This window comes from Pinus tabuliformis, chromosome 8 (assembly GCF_031772625.1).
Source record: "Pinus tabuliformis cultivar Carrire ecotype Pingquan chromosome 8, CPIR1, whole genome shotgun sequence".
Classification (NCBI taxonomy): Eukaryota; Viridiplantae; Streptophyta; class Pinopsida; order Pinales; family Pinaceae; genus Pinus; species Pinus tabuliformis.
In genome coordinates, this window is record NC_142294.1 from 84,180,529 (window position 1) to 84,197,598 (window position 17,070).

Here is a 17,070-nt window from a genome sequence, read left to right on the forward strand (position 1 = left end):
AAAACAAACAAGTAGTTGTATCTTGCGGTAGAAGAGAAATCCAATTGTTGCATTTATGCTCTGGGAAAGCTCCTCTTAAAGGAGAAGCACGAGATCGTGTTCGAACCAGTGTGGGAATCAACCCTTCCTCATTGGTAATGACGCCAGATATTCACGTATTAAAAACGGTAAACCTCAGATTAACCATTGTCGAGGAGCCTGGGGTCACTTGTTGATAAACCTTGGATTATGTCAAGGAGCCTTCAAGGGGATTGATCTTGTTACTCTTCCCTTGCGTGTGTATCGGATCGTAGACTGTTCCCCTAGGTATATTTGTTTCCATTGGTAACCTTAGTGACCATATTCTATAGGATTCTTCCTAAGGTGACAGTGGTGGGAAGATCCCACTGTACCTGGTGCAGACGTCGGCTAGACTCACTTGGATTTTCTGGGGGGTTCTCTTAACTCAAGACAGTTTAGTGGAGAAACTTGTGCCAGTCTATTCATTAAGCAGGTTGTCGGGGTAACTGTTCCAACCGCCATTTCTGTATTGAACTCTGCGATGTTGGGCTTCATCACCAACTAGTGTTTTCAGTAGGAAAGTTATTGTTTGTGTGTGGTTTGATCTCCCAGATTCTTTAGGCGTGTGATTCAAATTTGTTTGGTTTTTTAGAGGCTTTAGGTGGTTTTCATTGAGATTTTACTTTGTTTGTGTGTGAAGTAGTTAAATTTTTTTAATCGTGGTTGAATTACCGAGGAAGTCCCATAGACTTCGGGGCCAACCTCCTGAGTTTTCACCGAGCCAGCCTGAAGGGTTAAGAGCCCTCGTAACTCCTAGAGACAGTAGATTTGGGTCACCTGAAGAAGGAGAGTCTTCTTTGGTGGTACATCCTGATTTTCAAGCTTTAGTAGCAGATTATAATCCACAATCGGTGTCTGTTTCCAAAATTACTGGTAGCTTTTCATCTGCTAGTGATATAGGTGAGGAACTCAAAATATCCGAACCTGAAAGTGAATTTTCTGCTACTCCAACATTGCGGTTTACCTCTCCAACTTCTAGTGGTCCTGGTTCACCCAGGGTAGAAAGAATAATTACCCAAAATCTTCCTTCTGGACGTATAGCTATCGAAGAACTTGCTACTCCAGAAGAAGAAGTAGGCATCCCTATCTCTAAAAATCAACCTGTTATTGAACTTAGGGAGTGTGAATTAATTTTTTACAGTCCACCTAGGAGCAGTGCTTGGTATCTTTCATTGACTAATTTTTTGGAAAACCCAGGGCTAAGTTTTTCACCACCTCATATTCCTTATCACTCAACACCTAGAGGTTACTATCCTCCATTAAATATGTCAAGACAGTTGTCCATGTTTACTCACTCACCAGAATCCTTTTTGTACGGTGGTCCTTCTGTTCCCTCTGGGTATCAGTCACTTTCTGGTACTTTTGCGGGAGCATCTCCTCAACCCATTGAACAAGGGTTATTAACTGGAAACAATGGTACTAAGCCGTTGAGTGTAGAAGATATTCTCATGAGGTCAGGTACTATTCCTAATCCTCAACCTCAAGGTGGCCAGTTACCGCCTGGGGGGCAGCCTCAAAATCCTCAATTATCGCCCGGGGGGCAACCTTAAGGTACCCAATTTGCACCTAGGGGGCAACCTCAAGGATAGTACATACCTACAGGACAGTACGTTCCTCAAGGTCAACTCCAGACTCAATATGTACCTCAAGGTCAACCCCAGTATCAATATGTACCTCAAGGTCAACCCCAGTATCAGTACGTGCCTCAAGGGTATCAACCCCAAGGTCAGTACTCGAACCAAGGTTTCCAACCACCCTCCGGTCAATCATATGTTCAAGGAATGGGAAATGTACTTTTGAATTATCAACCCTACCCTCAACCCGGTTATGGTCCTCAATATTCTCAACCTGTTATGGGTCCGTACCCCGGAATGAATTTAGTGTGGGATCCATCGCAAACTCAACAGGTCTTGCAACCGAATGTACAGTTGTCATCTCAAACTGGACAACCCTTAGTTTCTTGTTCACCCTAGCAACCTGTCCAGTCAACTATTCAAACTTTTGTACCTTCGGTAGTTTCTCAGCTTGGGCCTACTACGCCTCGTACTCCGCCTCAAACGGCTGCTGTAGCTGCCACAACATTTGTTCAATCAACCCCACCTACTTCTGGTGTATTGATAGCTCCGGTTTCTACTGTTCCTGTATCTACTCCTCAGACATCTTTACCTCAGTCTGGATCCACAATTCAAACTTCGGTTCAGATGCCTGTAGGACAACCTGGTTCAAGTACGGTTGTCACAAGTCAACCACAATTTACTTATCAACCGTACCAGGGATAGTACCAATTCGGTCCTGCTGTGCAGCAGCCAGTCTATCAATATCAACCGTACCCTAGGTATACATATCAGCAACCTCAACAACCCCAGTACGGTCCGGTTAATCCTGGTTTTTCGGGAGGATACAATATCCAAAATGCAATTCCTATTCCTAGTTATCCTGGATATCCTCCCGCTGGGGCTGGTCTCATGACCCAGAGTTTTAGGGACCCTAATCGTCAGTTACCATTTATCGCAACTTTGGACTTGCCTGACTTGTCGCGCCTAACGAACGATCCCATTAACTATCTTCCATTTTGGCCGCCAATGCCGAATAAGTTGCCTAGTGATATTCCTAAGTTTGAAGGCAAATCAGGAGAGGACCCGTCGAACCATGTGATGACTTATCACCTCTGGTGTGCGTCTAACTCCATTTTAGATGATTCAATCCGTCTAAGGCTTTTCCAGCGCACTCTAATTGGTCTTGCAGCCAAGTGGTACATTGAGTTACCGCGAGCCACTTTTTATAACTTTAGTCAGTTAGCTACCTCGTTTTTAACTCATTTTCAGTTGCCAGTCAGATATGACAATGGCACAGAATTACTAACTTCATTAAAGCAGTCGACGTCCACTTACATTTCAAATCACATTCATGAATGGAGACATCGACAGCGTTTAGTGAAGGTTTTTATTCCGGATCAGATCTTAGCTGAATGGTTTGTAAAATCTTTATTGCCAAAGATCACTGAGGATGTAGCTAAGGCCGGAGTCTTTACTGAGGAGCAAGTAATTTCTCAAGCGCAGTACCTTGACTTGGTTTATACTCAGTCAGGTACGTTACATGAGAAAATCCCCGATCTTCCTAAGCAAAATCAAATTGCTGCAGCTCCTTTAGGGTCTCATGCCGTTGATGGTATGATTGGTACGGTTAACACCAAAAGTAAGAAGAAGTCTTCCAAGAATTCTTCTCCTATCATGACCTTGCCAGATTCCCCGACAGGAGATTCTTCTGCGGAGATTTCTGCCGATATTCATGTTGTAGAGTCATCTACAACCAAATCAAAATCCGGTGGTAAGAAGAAAGGGAAGAAGAAAAATAAAACAGATAAAAATTCAAAAGAGAAACCAGAAAAAGCGGAAACAAATGATGAGAAATGCAAACTTCGTTATCCTTGTCTCATTTGTGACGAAGAGCATTTTACAAGAGACTGCCCTCATCGTGCAAAGGTTGCGAAGATTGTCAAAGGTTCCTAAACACCTGCTGTTTTGAAGGATCCTTTTCCAAGTCAAGACAGTAAGATGATAGGTTCTTCCTCGAATGCCAATGAAGAACCCATACTGATGATGTCCCATGTTAGGATTGCGACTCGATCGCATGATTATGGTAGTAAAAGTCCTGTTGATGGTAAAGAAGTAGAATCTTCTCATTCTAACCCATCAACCTCAGCTCCCGGTTCCGATCCACTACAGATCGAGAAACCTAATCCAGACTTAGTAATCAAACCGCCCGCCAAGGGTATACTTCGAAAGTCAACTTTCAATCCACATGCGAGAGCAGCTTAGAACTATAACATTGTTGAGGATTTAGCTGTTTCACCTTCAGCAATGTCGGCTTTGGAAGTGCTGCAATCATATCCAGCACAGCGTAAATTACTTTTGTCGGCTATAGGAGCTGTTGACGTTCAGGACTCGAACCTAATAATTTTCTATCTAGAAAATAGTACACCGCGCTTACCTCATCAAATGGCTTTCCAGATCCCAGTGATAGTCAAAAACAGGCCTATTCATAGGACTGTGATTGATGAGGGAGCCTCAACGCGTATTATGTCGATACAGTGTTGGAGATCGCTTGGTTCTCCTTCACTAAATCAATCCCCGACGATTCTAAAGGCCTTTTATGGCCGTGGGTTTCATCCTTTTGGCATTCTACAGGATTTACCTATAGGGGTTGAAGGAAAAACTGTTAATCTAGATGTGGAGGTGGTTGATGCCCCTCTAGATTACAACCTTCTCTTGGGTCGTAGTTGGTCTTACACTATGACAGTTGTCGTTTCATCGGTCTTTCGGGTTATAAAGTTTCCTCATAATGGAAAGATCGTAACAATAGACCAACTGGCTTACTTTTCGTCCGACCCAGCCTCTTCTGAAAGCATTCAGCATGTCGATAAAACGACTATCCTGTATAAGGATGTTGGAGTAGGACTAGTTAAAGATGTCGGTTTACTGGGAACTTTTTCTTTTCCTCCGATCAACGCATCGTCTTCTTTTGCAACCATTCATATGATTTCGTCAGACACCATTGTTTATGACGATCCTTGGATCGTACCTTCTGAATCTGAGATAGACTCATTTGGTGATGTTATGCCTTTGAGTCCATATGAAATTGCGTATCAGGCCATGCAGTCATTTTCTGACCCATCTTCAACCAAAATTGACTTAATGAATGTGGTCCATGAGGAATCACTTTTCACATCAAACTCGGATTCAACAACGTTTTCCGAACTTGTTCACTCTGATGAGAAAATTCGTGAAATCCTATGTGTAGATGATTTACCATGGGAAGATCTCCATCACAGATCTTCATTCTTACCCGAGAATGATCGTTTTGAAAATGATTTTTCATCAATTTTTACGACTGAATATGTCAAGGAACCTCAGAATCCAATGAAAAATCCTGATTCAGAGTTAAATTTGGGAAACATTTCTTGAACTATTCCTATTGACATTTCGGTTAAGCCTGGAATTGTTGAAAACATTCATATAGGTGCCTCGTGTATAGAAGATGAAATTCAAATATATAAGGCCCTATTTCAAGAATTCCGCGACGTGTTTTCCTGGTCATATGAGGAAATGCTAGGAATTGACCCCGCAATTGTTGTTCATGAAATCAAGACTTACCCGGACGCTAAACCCGTCCGGCAACGTTTGCGTCAGATTCACCCAAGAAAAGCTGTTGCTATTAAAGCAGAAGTTGAAAAATTACTCAAAGCAGGTTTCATTTATCCGATTCCGTTAACGGATTGGGTATCGAATATTGTTCCGGTTAACAAAAAGCAAGGGACAATAAGAATATGTATCGATTATAGAGACATTAATTGAGCCTATCCAAAGGACAATTACCCAACTCCCTATATCGATCAAGTCATTGATGATTGTGCCGGCAGCGAAATATTCTCCTTCATGGATAGTTTTTCCGGATACAATCAAATCAATATTCTACCTGCCGATCAACCAAAAATGGTTTTCATTTGTCCATGGGGGACATTTGCTTATTGCAAATTACCCTTTGGGCTCAAGAATGCCGGGGCAACTTTTCAAAGGGCCATGTCTTATGCGTTTCATGACATCAAGCACATTGTGCAACCCTATCTCGATGATTTGCCTACTCATTCATTACATCGAGCTGATCATCTCATTCATTTATGAGCAATCTTTATGAGGTGTAGGCATTATCAGATTAGGTTGAATCCACACAAGTGTGTTTTCTGTATAGAAACGAGTCGATTTCTGGGGTTTTTTGTTTCGAAAGTCAGCATTCGCGTCGATCCCTCGAAGGTTGAAGCTATTGTCAAATTGCCTCCTCCTTCGAGTCTTCGCCAACTCCAAAGTTTGCAAGGGAAAGCAAACTTTTTACGATGATTCTTTCCTAACTACGCCGAGGTTACAAAGGGTTTTACCCTGTTGTTGAAACAGAATACTCCATTCTATTGGGATGAGATAGCTCATAAATCTTTTGATGCACTAAAACACGCGTTGACCCATGCACCGTTATTGCATCCGCCCAACTACAACCAGGACTACTTCTTGTATCTCGTCGCCTCTCATTCCACCATTGGAATGGTCTTAGTTCAAGAAGATGAATTCGGTAATGACCATGTGATATATTACCTTAGTCAAACTTTAAATCCAACTGAGCTAAAATACTCACATGTGGAGAAATTGGCATTGGCAGCTGTCCAACGTTTTCGTCACTACATTTTACTACGTAAAACTACAGCAATTTCTGATTGCAACCCTATGATCTACATTTTGACCAAGCAATTGCTAGGGGGCAAGTACTCCAAATGGATTGTGATCCTGTAGGAGTTCGACTTGGAATTTGAAAAATCTAAGTCTAAGAAATCTTTAGTTTTCGCGGAGTTAATGTGTGACTTCCCGTGTGCTGACACGGAAACTGTGGCGGAGGAGCCCATTGCGGACGAATCCTTGTTTCTAATCAGCACTTTAGATCTGTGGTATGGGGATATCATCGTTTATCTCCAGACCCAAACCTTTCAGCCAGAAATTTCAAGGTCAGAACGTCGAAAAATATGATTCCAGTCCCAACAATTCCGAATTATTGGAGATACTCTTTATCGCCGTGGGGTAGACTCTGTTTTTCGACGTTGCTTAACTCACAAGGAAGCTGAAATGGTTCTAAATGACTGTCACTCTAGAGCGTGTGGCGGTCATATGTCTGGTTATGCCACAGCCCAAAAGATATTGCGCGCTGGCTACTTCTAGCCGTCTTTGTTTAAAGATTATATTAACGCAGTCTGAAAATCCCACAACTGCCAAATTTTTGATCGAAAGATGCGCGCTCCACCTACTCCTCTCCACCCTATAATTTCCGTTGCTCCTTTTGCCAAATGGGGTATCGATTTTATTACATGTAACCCTCACTTGGCCGAGGGGCATGCGTATATCATCCTTGCGGTAGATTATTTTACCAAGTGGGCCGAGGCGATGCCTACCTTTGAGGCAGACGGCAAAACAGCTGAAATTTTCGTGTTCAATCATATAATTGCTAGGTTTGGTGTTCCACAAGTGATTATCACTGGTCATGGGCGTCATTTTCGAAACGTTATGATGACCAAACTTACAGGCCAGCTTGGACAAATTTTTAGTCATCATGATCCAACGAATCATTGGGATTCATCGGTCGAATTGGCATAACATGCTTTTTTCAGCGCTTTGGGCGTATCGAACCTCAATAAAAACGTCAACAGGGTTCACTCCTTTCCAACTAGTTTATGGTCTGGAAGCTGTGTTACCCATTGAATGCGAAATCCCGTCATTGCAAATGGCCATCGAGTTACTTCCAGCCACTTCCGAAGAGGAAAAACGTTTGTTATACTTGGCTCAATTAGATGAGAATTGACGTGATGCTGCATTGGCGATCGAAACTCACGCAAAACGTATTAAAGCTCAGTATGATCGAAATGTGACCCCTCAAAATTTTTCGGAAGGAGATCTAGTCTTATTGTACGATCAAGCTAATGATAAATTAGGCGCTGGAAAATTCGTTCCTATGTGGCATGGTCCCTATGTTGTCAAGCGAAAGCTAGCAAAAGGGGCCTATGAATTGGTAGACTTTGACGGGGACTCTTTAGGTAAACCCAGAAATGGTCTTTACCTGAAGAGGTATTATGCTTAAGGAATGGGTATGGAGATTTTTAGTTAGGGTAGTTTTCCTTCTAGCTGGTGTGTTTTAGTTTAAAAAGTGTGCTTAGCTTAGAGAGTGTTTTTCGTCATTATTCCTTCTTATCTTGGTTTTACTCTTAATATTGCAGATGTCGATGCCTCTCCAAACATACATTGGTTTTGCTGATGGTGCTTGTCGTAATACACAGAACATTTCTTCTGCAGCTTGGGTTATCTATTCGCCCTCTGACGAGTTGGTATCTATGCATGGGGTAAACCTCGGTCAAACAACGAACAACATTGCCGAGTATAGTGCAGTGATTGAGTTATTATCTGAATCTATTTCATTTGGGATTCGGAGTTTGATAGTGAGGTTAGATTCTGAACTCGTTGTATTACAGCTTAATAGAGTGTATGCCATTAGAAATCCAGTGTTATTGAGATTATTTTTTAGAGTGCATCTCTTGGAACGTGAATTTGATTATATTGAATATTAGCATATTCCAAGATCTTTAAATACATTAGCAGATGCAATTGCTTCTCGAATGTTAAGTAGACATTTGCAATAAGAATACATGTAAATTTAAAAGCATTCCATAACATGATTTACAAGATAAGCCGGTAATAGTGATATATATAGGAGTGTGTCAAGATATACATCGTCCTCGATCATAGGTTGAAAAACACCTTATGATCAGCAAAAATGATAAGTACAAAAAGCAAAAATGTCATATGTGTCTACAATAGGCGATCATCCTATCACTGGTGATGATCTCGATAAGAAACCACTGTACGGGCCACCTTACAAAGGAACCTCCTAAAAGGTCCTGGGACCCCAATCACATAGCGCTATAGTCGACAAGGAATGTCATCTATGCCGGTCTCTGGAATGTCCCCTGTCAAGCGCTCTAGATGACTCTCCAACTCGGCCAAGGTCTCTGTTGATTCATCCTGTGGGGCTGGCGCCACTGCAGCTGGTTGTTTCCTCTCGTAAGGCCGGAGAGCGGCTGGTCGCTGTGGACCCACATCTGCATTGAAACTTTTACTATCAGTTTTGGGATGACATAAAAACAAAAAAAAAAATTAATAGGAAAATGTTGAAAATGATTTTACCTGAATCATCCCATTGCTCTCCTGGTGGAAGAGCCATGTCTGGGTCACCACGAAAATCTACCCCAGCATAAGGGAAGTCCTGAATAGCAAAAACCTGGTTTTCCAACCAATGGAAATACTCAGGTTTGAATCGAACAACCTCTGTCCCCTCGTCAAGATGACGAGCCATAACTGCAACCCATCGCATCAGTTTGGGCTCTCGAGGAAGCCCAGCTCCAACAGTAAGGTGCTGTGGGACCAACATTGGGACCCTCTCCAGACCAAAGGTCACAACCAAAGCCCCATAACAAAAGGTCTTCAGTTGTCCTTTCTTGGCTCTGGTCAGTTGGCCTTTTACATTAGCCAACACAGCATCGCACCAGTTGAATATGGTGCCTCGAAAGAAGTCAACTACCATCCGCATCTGGGATCCGGTGGAAATATGTAGTGCGGCACTCCCATAAAGTCTGGTAACAGTAAACGCGATCACCATGAGTTCAGGAGAGGATATGGTTTTAATGTCTATCCCTTTGTCTCTAGCCTGGTTGTTGCAGAACTCTAGCCGGAGGCTATCGACAGACTGGCCACCTGGCCTAGTCCCGAATAGAGTCAAGTCTTCGCCTCTCTTAGGCAAACCAGTCAAAAAGTATATTTCTGCCGGCTCAATTTCGAGCTGGTAGACACCAATGAAGAAGCATTGGTCCTGTATGCTCCACCTGTCTATCAGCCACTGCAAGAAGTCCACCTGGGCCCTCATGCCAAGTATGGCCTAGAATTTGTACAAGCCGCATGCCTTCAATGCATCGATTGAAGGTTGGTGATTTAATGCGGCAAGATCTACGTCCTCATGCTCCCGTTCTCGCCAATCAAGCATGATGTACACTCTACATCCAACAAAAAGGTAAATTAGAATGCAAGAAATTAAATTGTTTGGGTCAATTTTGAGAATTTTTGGGTTAAAAACCCTTGCTGCGGGGACCGCACCCTCTCTATTAGAGATAGTGCGTGGGTCCGCACCTTGCCTTCATGGAAGGTGCGGACCCCTGACTTTTTCTCCATTGAGAAAAAGTCGGGGTCCGCAGGCTGCCAGTGTTATGCCTGCAGGCCCCCGTGCGTGGGTTTCTAGCCTAAAAACCCTCTAAAAAATCAAATAAAATCCTAAAACACAAACTGAAACGGTTGAAATTGAAGAGTAGGATGATGTGGATTACCTGGAGAAGACGGCGTTCGATTCCGACGGATGGTTTCTCCGCAATCTTCATGAGAAGTTTATGAACAAAAGCACTATTTTCTCACCCAAATCTTAAACGGTAAAAATGAATTGACGAAATCCCTTTTTATAAGTTTTTTGAATAAATGAATTGTAAATTTGTTTATGTTTCACTTTAGAAAGGTAACTTTTGCAACAATTTTATCCATCTCAAACAGGTATGAGTAATGTTTGTAATTTTTATTCAGGATAATGGATTATTCAGGCGAAATCGATCATTTTCGACGGAAAAAACATTTAGAGTCACCTTTAAGCTCTTTTGTGACTCCTAAAACATGAAAAGATCGTCGAGTTTTTCTTTTTAAACTTGTTAAAATGGAACTAAAATGATGGTCCACTTACAACTCTTTTCTGACCGTAAAAACATGAAAAGATTGCCGGATTTTTGTCGTTTCAAATTCGATATTGGTTATAAAACGACGTGTCGTTGATCGCTTTTTTACTTTTTCAGATCAGGGGCACTAATTACGAAAAGTACTCCTTGGTCGTAAAGATCAAGCGGTTCTCTCAAGTATTATTTTATACTTTTTCGGGCTTGGGAGACACAAATTTTCGAAAAAGGTCAACCCTGGAGTCTTCTTAAGTTTTTTCAGACTCTCTAAAATTGAAAAATGCCGAGTTTCTCCTATACTGGACTCGTTAAAATTTAACAGTAAAGGACCTGTTCAATTACAAACAGGAACGAACCACTCCTTCTTAGGGTTCGAATTTAAACTAAGTTGGACTCATCCGAAGGATGAGCTTATAATCAAGAAAATGTTATCCTCCTCAAGCTTGTCAAAAATAAAGAGGTACTTGCCAAAAATGGTGGGGGAAAAAAGAGAAAAATGAGCATGTTTGTCATACTTTGTAACCACTCTTGAACACGACACTTTTATTCACCTGGGTTGGGAAATCCTTTTCCTAACAGTTGATCAAACCACATTGAAAGTCTTCAACCAGTTTCTGGGTATTAACTTTGGGTCAATTGTCACCAAACCATCTGTTGTGTCGTTATGTGTTCAAGAGGTCAGTGCCAATAAGCCATTCATCTGCAAAATATCTGTCATCCATCTTGACCATCCCTGAGTCAGTCCTTGCAACTAAATTTCTTCAACTTGATCTATGATTTCGTGTTGTGGGCTTGCCTGCGACGGATCGCTTTCTATCGACTTCAACTCATTATCTAGAAAGATGATCTAGAAATCGTCAGTACCTTGGGATCTGCATGCCTTAATGGCAGGTTTCTCGCCTTTGACGACAAGTTGCATCATTGACCTTCGATCAAAGGATTCCGTGACATGTTCGACATCAACACATCTATTCACATCTCATGGATTGTACTGGGTACTTTGAGAGCCATTGACATCACTGGTGGTTTCTCTCACACTTGTTAACAGTTTACATCATTGACTGGTAATCAAGTGGTTTCTACCATGTTCGACTTCAACACATTCATTCGCATGGATAGAATCGTACTGTTTCGGGAAGTAGAAATGAAGACCCTGGATCTAGTTTCCACAATCCAAGCTGCGAGGAATTTTGTATTCATTATATGGTGGACTATTCATAAACAGATGGTTGCGTCCATACTGTGTCCACATGAGTCTATACTTGTGATGTATTACAAGATCATTCCTATATCAGAGCAGTAGTTAGTTTTCTAAGTCAGTTTTGATCTGAGTATGGGAATGCCTACCTCAGCGATGATATGATCTCATATATATATATCTTGCATTGAATGTTTTTACAGGTTCCGACCGGGCTCTCCACAAGATGATCCTCAAAATGATAAAGTACTTCACTCTTCCTAAATGATAAATGAAATCCTCATCTACTATAGACTTCGCACTTTAGGGGGAAATCTGTTACACAAAAATATCGTCGCCATGATTATTTGCAGTCAGTATGGGTCTATCATCACTTGTACTGTCCTCCTAAGCAAGTCTCAGACCTCAGCTCTTTAAGTCAAGCTTTGAAAATGGGAGAAATACATTGAAAATCAAAAAAGCTCTGGTTCCGCACTTTCTCTCACTGTTGCCTGCGGTCCCGCACCTCCTGTTCACAAAAACTACGGACTTGCCTGCTCTGTCCCTAAAGGAATGTGTGCGGACCCCTGTGAAAGTCAAAAAGGCGCAAGTTTGTTCTAAAAAACTCACTTTGGATTAATTCTAGATGATTCTAGAAGGAATTTTGACGTGGATTGGTCGCTCTTAGGTGGTTCATGCATCCCAAAAGAGAAGGAGCTAATCCCTTGATGAGAGGAGCTATCCCTTTGAAGGAGGACTTTATCCCTTTGAAGGAGGACCTAGTAACTTCCCTCTATTGCACTATAAATTAAGGCATTGGGCTGGTTGCTAGGGAGGTTAGAAGCTGAACATTTTTTAGGGTAAATGCTGCTGGAATTGAGACTTCCTAGTTAAGCTTGAGAGGAGAGATCACATACCTTTTGGCTTCATTTGGAAGAGAGTGAAACTTCTCAAAGTAAAGGAGACTTCTTGTTGGACCCTGGGAGGAGATTGTACAGCATCAAGGCACAGGTTGTAAAGTTCTTCTTTGATTTGAATTAATACAATCAGATTCATTTTTCTCAACAAATTGTCTTATGTCATTTGTTTCATGAATTCCTTGATCATCATGTTAAGTATGCTTTATGATATTGGCTTTTCAGGTGCTATTTAATTTGTTTGCTTGTTTGTGTTTGCAGATTCGCAACAAGGGAGCTCATTTGGATCAAAGGAGCGAGGCTTCCACAAACTTGCATTGGACCCAAGGTAGGCCTAAACACTTGTTTGCCTTTGTTTATAAATGCATATTTAAAGAAATATAGTTTTTGATTGGCTTGCTTGTCACTAGATATCGTTAGATTCTAGGAAGGTCTATCTTGTCCACAAGATCGACTCATTCCATGTGACACCAGGTATCTTAGCTTCAAAACTCCTTTTGAAGCTCTATATGGATTCAAACCAGCAGTAAATCATCTAAGAGTATTTGGGTCAAAAGCATTTGCCCATATACCCAAAGCTGATAGGAAGAAATTAGATCCTAAAGCTGTGAAATGCATCTTTGTTGGTTATGGCACAGAATTTAAAGCATATAAATTGTTCAATCCTGAGACTCATAAGATATTTGCAAGTAGGGATGTAGTGTTTCATGAACAGGTACAGGAAGGGAAAGATGACATTGGTGATGATTGGCACATTCCATTGTTGATGGATGAAAATAGCAAGGATGAAAGAGAGCAGGAGCAGAAAGAAGAGCAAAAACAAGAACAGGAAGAAGGTGATAAAGCAAGCCCATTTAGAGTTGAAGAAAACAATTTGAGGTAAGTCCCCTACCAAGGAGATCTGGTAGGAAGACTCAAAAACCATTAAAATTGAGAGACTATGCTTTGATGTCAAATGTTTTGAACATTGTAGAGCCCACTAATTATAAAGAAGCTAGTCAATTTAAGGAGTGGAGAGCTGCAATGAATGAAGAGATGGAATCAATTCTTAGAAATGACACTTGGGATTTAGTTGAACTGCCTAAGAATAAAACACCCATAGGATTTAAATGGTTATTTAAACCAAAAATGAATGCAGATGGAAGTATAGAGAAATTAAAAGCTAGGCTGGTTGCAAAAGGATATTCACAACAGGAAGGTATAGATTTTTGATGATACTTTTGCACCTATAGCAAAGTTAAATACAATCAGAATGCTTATTGCTTTAGCTACTAAATATAATTGGGAGCTACACCAACTTGATGTCAAATCTGCATTTTTAAATGGTGAATTAAAAGAGGAAATTTACTTAGTACAGCCAGAAGGGTTTGTAAAGCAGGGGCAGGAACATCTTGTTTGCATATTGAAAAAGGCTTTATATGGTTTAAAACAAGCACCCAGGTCTTGGTATGAAAAGGTTGATTCTTTCTTTTTAGAGTATGGCTTTCATAGAAGTTTGAATGACCCAAATTTGTATACCAAGTACAATAAGCAGGGGCAGATTATTCTGATTTCTTTGTATGTAGATGACATGATTATAACAGGAGATGCAGATGATTTAATCAGAGGAATCAAAAGGCTTATGGCACAAGTTTTTGAGATGAAAGATCTTGGAAGACTTCATTACTGTCTGGGATTAGAAGTATGCAGAGATACTGGGCAAACTTTTCTTACCCAAGGGAAGTATGCCAGAAATCTGTTAGAAAAGTTTGGTATGGATCAGTGTATATCAGCAGCGACACCTTTGCAGCAAAAGCTGAAGTTGAGCAGTGACGATGGCACTAAAGAGGTTGATGCTACAATGTACAGACAACTGGTTGGCAGCTTTATATATCTTACAACAACCAAACCTGACTTAGCATACTCTGTTAGTGTGTTGAGCCAATTCATGTCAAAACCGCTTGAAAGTCACTGGGTAGCAGCAAAAAGTGTGTTGAGGTATCTTTGTGGTACTGTTAACTATGGCATTTTATACACTGACGCATCTGATGTTATTCTAGCAGGTTTTTCAGATTCAGACTGGGCAGGTAACTTGGATGATCGAAGGTCTATCACAGGTTACACATTCAACATAGGATCCGGGGTCATAACATGGAGCAGCAAGAAGTAGAGTACTGTAGCTTTGTCTTCGTGTGAAGCTGAGTATCAAGCATTGTGTGCAGCGACGTGTGAAGCGATCTGGTTGAGAAGGCTTCTCAATGATGCAGGAAAAGAACAGAAGAATTCCACTTCCATCAAAAGCGACAACAAGAGCACCATTAAATTGGCATACAATCCACTGTTCTACAAAAACACCAAACATATAGACACTCAGTTCTATTTTGTCAGAGAGAAGATATAGTCAAAAGAAATTACTGTTGAATATTGTAAAACTTGTGACAATATGGCTGATATTTTTACAAAGCCTCTTGCACGTGTGAAGTTTGAATTGTTTAGAAGGATGCCAGGAGTCCAGGACAACCCTTTCTCCATTAAGGGGGGGAGTTGAAAATAATTATATTATTTTGTATTAATGGATAAAATGGTTACATAGTTGTAATGTATCTCCCTAGTTTAGGATTAGTTCCTAGAGTTTAGGGGTTTGGTTGCAACTTCCTAATTCCTAGTGTTATACTTAAATGATGTAATCTTTCATTCATGAATAATAAAGTGTATGAGAGTGATCTCTCTGTTCCGAGTGTAATCTCCAGGTGCAGGCCTCACCTGTGAGCTACATCTCCTTCATTTTCAATTCTGTTCACATTTTATCTAATAGAAGGATACGCAACCTAAGGATGCGACATGGGAACTAGCAAAGATCCTTTTGTCATTCAGTCATCTTTAGCCTTAAGGGAAGGTAGATAAAACTATATAAAGTAGAAGCAATGTAATGAGATATCATACGAAGCATATTATAATAAGAACTCTTCCCATCTTCAAGTTGCCTCTTGAAGTGGTGAGTCACTATTACTTTCATGAATAATAATTCTTTCATAAATAATAATAATAATATTATTACTTTCATTTTTTTTTCCCTTGGAAAAAGTCGTAATTCCCATTAATTTTGAAAATTACATTTTGTAGATGCCGAAGCATTGCAAAGACAAGGCTATGAAGCCTGACAAAAAATGGTTGACACAAGTGTCAAGTACAACAAAAAAACTAATACAAAAAACCATGCCTGGAACACTGAGATGCCAGATAAGGGGGAGATCAAGTTTTCCTCCCCTTTTTCTTCTCTACCTTGCGCCACTCTCCATGGGCCGGGTGCATGGGAACGAGTTGAAGTGGGTTTTCCTCACCGGGTCGAGGGTTTTCCTTGTCAGAGTCCGAGGTGTCCAATTTATGCTGCCTTTTGGTTCCATTGAGTTCCATTGTGTCGGAAGCCTTTTCTGGTTGTGATTCCATGGGTACTTGTGGAGATTGTTCCTGTGGTTCTGCTTGGCTGTTCTCATTTGGGTTGGGCGATTCCTCCTCACCTTCTTCCTCCTCAAGGTCTGGTGGGGGGAATGTCCACCCTTTTTTTTATTCCGGATTTCCTCCTCCTTTGGCTGTCTTTTTTGTACTCTGGGCAGGCATTTTGTAGGTGCCCTGTCTGCCGACAAATTCTGCATCGGAATGTTGTATTTTCATAGTCTATTGTTTGCATCCAGCTACGATCTTTATGCTTCAGGACTATGCAGTCCGGTAATCCTTTGTTGAGATAAACTTCCACGCAGATACGTGCGAAAGTGTAGATTCCATCTTCCACTCACTGAGTATCCATTTTAATATATCTGCCAAAGGAGTTTCCGATGCATGCGAGTGTCTTTTGGTCCCAAAAATGTGCAGGGAGGTTATGTAGTCGTACCCATACTGGCATCCTGGTAACGATGAAGGAGTTTACATCAAACTCTGGGGTCCAGGGTGTAATGAAGAGTCCTGAAGATCCCCAAAACCACGGTCCCTCCTGAATTACTAGGGCTCTGACCTCTTCTGAAGGAAGTTTGACTATAAAAAACCTTTCGAGCAGAGCATGACATCACAATTAAGAGACCATTTTGTGAAAATCCAGTGAAAGAGGTCCATGGGTTTTGGCCAGAAACCATTGAAGCGACAGATGAGGGCTTGTTTTTCGTAAATGTTACGTACCTCCTCTACTTCTGTTGTACCTAATGTTAGTTTAGGTGTATAGTTCAGTTGCTCCACGATATATGGGCTGGGTTTTGTTCCGGCCTGCTGTGGAGCTGCAGAAGAGGATTTTCCCCCTTGTAGAATATTCTTGTAAGATGTTCCATTGCTTATGTGCTTCTGGTGTGGGTCTGGGCTATGTTTTGCTTTAGATCCGCTGCCCCCTTCTGTTTGTTTTCGAGGGCCACTGGTTGCTGCACCTCCACGTAGCCTCATGTTGAGAATAATGTTAGATCCTGGCTTGATGTTGTAGTCGTCAATTTCTCTGTGATCCTGTAACGTTCTTCCCTCAGAGAGCAGATGTTGATACCCTTCTGGGAGGCCAATGTGATTGGCAATGTTTTTCTTTAGATTTGAGACACTGTCTGAAGCTTGAA